The sequence below is a fragment of the Balaenoptera acutorostrata genome, chromosome 19 (assembly GCF_949987535.1).
Source record: "Balaenoptera acutorostrata chromosome 19, mBalAcu1.1, whole genome shotgun sequence".
Lineage (NCBI taxonomy): Eukaryota > Metazoa > Chordata > Mammalia > Artiodactyla > Balaenopteridae > Balaenoptera > Balaenoptera acutorostrata.
In genome coordinates this window covers 45,218,372-45,223,756 of record NC_080082.1, presented here as the reverse complement: position 1 = coordinate 45,223,756, position 5,385 = coordinate 45,218,372, and positions in this window count along the sequence as shown.

Sequence of the window (5,385 nt, the reverse complement as noted above, 5' to 3'; positions counted from 1 at the left end):
ACTCTCCAGACTCCCTTGAAAATCTCAGTGTATATTTGGGAAAGGATATTTCCTGCAGCATTGTGTTTAAGGCAACAAAACTGGAAATAACTCGAATGTCCATTAATATAGGGAAATAAATTATGGAGCCATAAGAATTATCTTTACATGCAGATGCTAAAAAATAAATAAAATTTAAGAGATTTTGCTAGGTTCTTAGATTTCAGATGAATATACCAAAATCAGTGGTTTTCTTCATGCCTAATATAATTGATTAGGAGTAGAAATGGGGGGAAATTCCCAGACAATGTTCGCAAAATCAAGAAAACAATCAAGAATAAATTTAACAAGAAAAGTTCAGCATTTATAACGACAGCTTTTAGTTACTATTAAAAGAAGATTAAAGGAATTATTTGCAAGATATACCATATTTCTGCATAGGAAGACTTAGAATAATAAAACATCAATTTTTCCCAAAATTATATTTCAAAGTAATTGGAATTACATTGGTCTCTTCTGTCTTTTATGTATGCCATTTGTTTCATTTTCTTCTCTGAAACAATGTGGAAAATAAACCACCTCCTAATGGCAGAACTTTGGTTGCTGCAACTCTTCCCTGATTCTTGGTCTGCTTAACTTTTTTGTACCCATTATTGAATAATCGTTGGTAATCTATCTTTTTCTAGAAATTATCCATTTTCCTCTAGATTATAAAATTTACTGCCATAAAGGTGCATACCATGGGGTCTGTGCTTGTAACTATCGATACTTTCCCATTTCTAATATTTTTGCCTTTTTATCTTTCTTCTTTTTTTTCAAAATCAGATATGAAGGGAGTCTATCTATTTAATTGTTTTTTTTTTTAAGACGCACTTTTGGGTTTACCTTTATATTATTTTCAGTTTTCTGTCTCATTATTTGCAACTTTTACCTTTATTAATTCCATCCTACTATGTGCATGTGTGTGGTGTGGCCTTTTTCTAGTTCCTAAATTGAATACTTAAATGGGTTTTTTCACTTCATTTTTTAATATTAGAAGATTTTATTTACTATAATTTTCCTCTGATTTTTTTCTGTCATTTAGGTTTTGGTGTGAAATGTTCTCCTTAATTCCGTTTTGGATCCAGATAATTCAGAAGAGATTGTTTAATTTCCAAATATTACAGGTTTGTTTTGCTCAATGATTTTTTGAAAGGAGTTTTTAAAAAATTATTACTTTCTGTTTTCACTGGGATATGATCAGAGAATGTGATGTGCAAAATCTTGATTTCATTGAGATTGCCTAAGGTTTTGCTTGTGGGCAAGAAATGCTTGATGTTTGGGACTGTCCAGGAGACATAAGAAGACAGTGTACACTCTCCATTTATAGAAGGAAACCTACAACAATTAACTATATTATTCAAATATTCTACATCTTTATCTACTCAGATCTACCCCTTTCTAGAAGAGATACAGGACATCATTATTCAAGAACAAGTGTACAAGGGAAAAAAAAGAAAAAACACTTTGAAGTGAATCCACTTAGGGGAAGGCAAAATTTCATGCAAAAAGTAAAAAGGTGTTATTGGCACTGTATGGTGACAAATGAAACAAAATATTGTGAAAAAAACATTTATCCAATATTTACTAAAATTTAGGTTATAATTGGATGTAATTATGTTTTAGAACAAACAAATATAAATCTTGTGTACTTTTCCATATGTATGTTGTAGTTAAATGAAAAGTTTGCTTAAAAACATTAAATCTAATGTTGACTTTTTGGAAGTATAATGTTTCCAATAAAATTGTGTGATAGCATGACAAGACACCCTTCATGTTTGTTTACAAAAGGTAATTGATGGCTTCAGCTATCATCCTAAGGGCCTCCCTTAATCCTTTGCTATTTGTATCAGTCAGGATTGCATTTGACAGAAACCCAATTTAGCAACTTAAACAAGCTACGAGTTTATTTTTCTCATATGACAGAAACACCAAGGGCAAATAGCTGGGCTGGGGCACCACTGCCCGCAGGGAGCATCGCAGACAAAGCTCCTCTGGCTTCCTGTTCCGGCATCCTCTGGGTACTGCTTCCTTGCTTGCATTCTCAAGGTGGGTAATGCACCTCCACGCATCATATCCATGTCCCAGCTCAAAGAAGGGGCAGGGCTTGGCAAAAATGTTCACGCCAGCTTAGGCTATTCCTTATTTATCAGGAAAACAATAACTTTCACAGAAGCCCCACCAGCAGACTTTTATATCTCATCGGCCAAAATGTCATCACATGGCTACTCCTAGCTGCAAAGGAGTCTGAGATGTGAGATTTTTTAACTGAGCACATCACCACCTTGAACAGAATCGGGTGCTGTCAGTGAGAAGGGAATAAATATTGGCTGGCAGTTAAGTTTCTGTCACAATAATCAAACCATCTTCTTTTGAAGTACATTTTTATTTTTGGTAAAATTTCTCCATTGCTTACTGCTCTTATTCAGTCAGTGGTTCTGCATGTGATTCTAGCAATTCTCCAATATCACTTCTTAAAATAAAATCCAAATACGATTCTTTAAAAAAGCCAATTAAAATTCTACATATTTATCCTACTTCATAAAATCCTACTTTTAAAAAAAGATTTGTAGTTTCACTTTGCAATTGACTTGCATTATATTCTATTAAGGGACATTTCTAAGACCATCAAAAATGTTGATGCATTTGTCTAGGATAGATGCTAACTGCGAACTGAGAGGAATGTTTGAGTGCAGATTAATTTTGCAAAAGCTTGGTTCATTGGTACCTAGATTCAAATCATGGCTTAATCTCTTACTACCTGTGAAAATTCGGGCAAATTACTCAACCTTTTTGTGCCTCTGTTTTTTCATTTGCAAAGTGGGGATGATTTATCAGTTATCTATTTCTGTAAAAGAAACCACTCCAAAAAATTTGTAAACAACAACCATTTCCTTTTCTCATGGTTCTGTCAGTCAGTAATTTGGGCTCAGCTGTACTTGCATGGGATTACTCATGCAGCTACAGTCACCTGGTAACTCAACTGGGTCTGGTTGTTCTAGGGTGGGCTCACTCACATGTCTGGTGATTAATGCTTGGCCACAAGTCCTCAGCAGGCTAGCCCGCTTCCACATGATGGTGGAAGTTTTCCAAAAGAGCAAGAGTGGAAGCTGCAAGGCCTTTTGACACCCAGCTCAGAAGCCACGAAAAATAACTTCTGTAACATTCTATTGTCAAAGCAGATTTGCCAGACCAGATTCAACAAATGGAAAAATAGACTCTACCTCTTAAACGGCAGAATGGTAGAGCCACATTCAAGGGTTATGTGTACAGGATGGGAGGAATCATTACAGCCATCTTGGCAAACAGATAGTAATAATCATGACACGTAGTTTGTGGGAGGGACTAATACATGCAAAGTGCTTAGAGCCTTAGCTGGCACATAGTAAGTGCTCAACGTCTGTTGCTTTTTAGTAGTAGTAGTAATAGTGTTGGTATTATTTGTTTTATATGTGTCTTATATAAATAATATCTACTTGGATTGTATTTATTCTTCCCAACTTGATCGTAAAATTCATAATTATTGTGATAGATGATACAAATTGGGTTTAACTTCTTCAAATATATATATATGTGTATATATATATTAACTTCTTCAAATATATATATATATATATATATTTAATGATGGTAGGAGAAACTCAGGGAGGACTTCCTGGAGGAGATTATGCATGAACTGAGTCCTGAAGGGTGAGTGTATTAGTTTCCTAGGTCTGGCATAGCAAATTACCATAAACTTGGTAGCTTAAAATAATGGAAATTTATTTTCTCACAGTTTCAGAAGTTCAAAAATCAAGCAGGCCAAAGTGTGCTCTGAAGGCTCTAGGGGAGATTTCCTCCTTGTCTCTTCCACCTTTTGGTGGCCCCAGACGTTCCTTGGTTTGTGGCAGCACAGCTGCAGTCTCCACCTCCAGCTTCACAGGGTTGTCTATGTTTCCTCCTTTTCCTATAAGGACACTTGTTATTGGCTCTACAGCCCACCTGGAAAATCCAGGATGATCTCATCTCAAGAACCTGGAAAATCCAGGATGATCTCATCTCAAGAACCTTAACTTAATTATATGTGCAAAGACAGACCCTTTTTCCAAATAAGATCACATTCTCAGGCTCCAAATGGACATATATTTTAGGGGAAGACCATTCAACCCACTACAGTGAGTAAGAGGTAGCCAAGCAAAGAAAGATGGGAAGGGTGCTCTCAGTAAAGGGATTGGCATAAGGAAGGGCACAAGGGCATGGCATGGCTTTCTGATTTGGGGAAACCACAATGCACTCTTACTAGATCATGAATTGTGAGGAGAAGTGTGGTAGAAAATGAGTAGAGAGGCAGCCTTGGGGGGCAGACTTGGCACCAGGGAGTTTAAATTGTATCACAGTGGTTCAGGTAAAGATGCTGAGGTCCTGAATGAGGATTGTAGGTGGGATGGGCATGTCTGAGAGATGAAATCAACAAGGCCTGGGGAAAAATTAAACATGGTGGGAAAAAAATAGGAATGATTGCTGGATTTCTAGTTTGGGAATTGACTAGATGGTGACCCCATTAACTGAATTAGCAATAAGAAAGAAGATAAGGTCATTTGGGGGGGTATGTATATGCAGGCAGGAGGTATAGGAGATTTATTTAATTTTGGACATATCAGTTTTAAAATTCATATGGACACCCCATAAGTGAATGCCCAAATAAGAGCTGAGATGTGAAACTGAAGGTCAGAGAAAAAAAGGCCAGTGTAAGCCTGCAAGGACCGATAGACCCTGACCATGGATGAAGTCACTTAAGAAGAGCTCAGAGGATAAGGGCCGGGGACCAAGGACAGAATTTTGGGGGATGCTGATGGGCAAAGATTGGGTGAAGTACATCAACCAGGAAAGGGTCATCAGAAGGGAAGGAGGGGAGCTCAGAGGACTCTTAGGATTTCTAGGAGCAAAGGTGTAGATGATTCGAGGAAGAAATGCTCAACAGAATCTGATGTAGGAGAGATCCAGAAAATGGCTATAGGACTCAGAAGGTCCACTTGACTGGACATGGAGATCATCGTCAAACTCTGCAAGTTCCTGAACAGTGGTAGAAACAGAAAGGCAGGCTCAGACTCTTTCCCTGACCTGAACTATGAGGATGTGAGGGCTTCTCACATTGGCACTGTATGGTGACAAATGAAACAAAATATTGTGAAAAAAACAAACAAATGACAAATTCAGACTGCATGCTAGAAAAGACAGTCCTCTTGGTAAACTACCAGCTGGAGTTGATGAGGTGTATCTTGTAATGTAGATCTGCTGACAGCTCCAGCCACTGGTGCTTGCAGGGGGGCAGTGGTGACCTGTCCTGCTCTTCTTTCTCATATGCTAATAATGGGCAACACATAGACA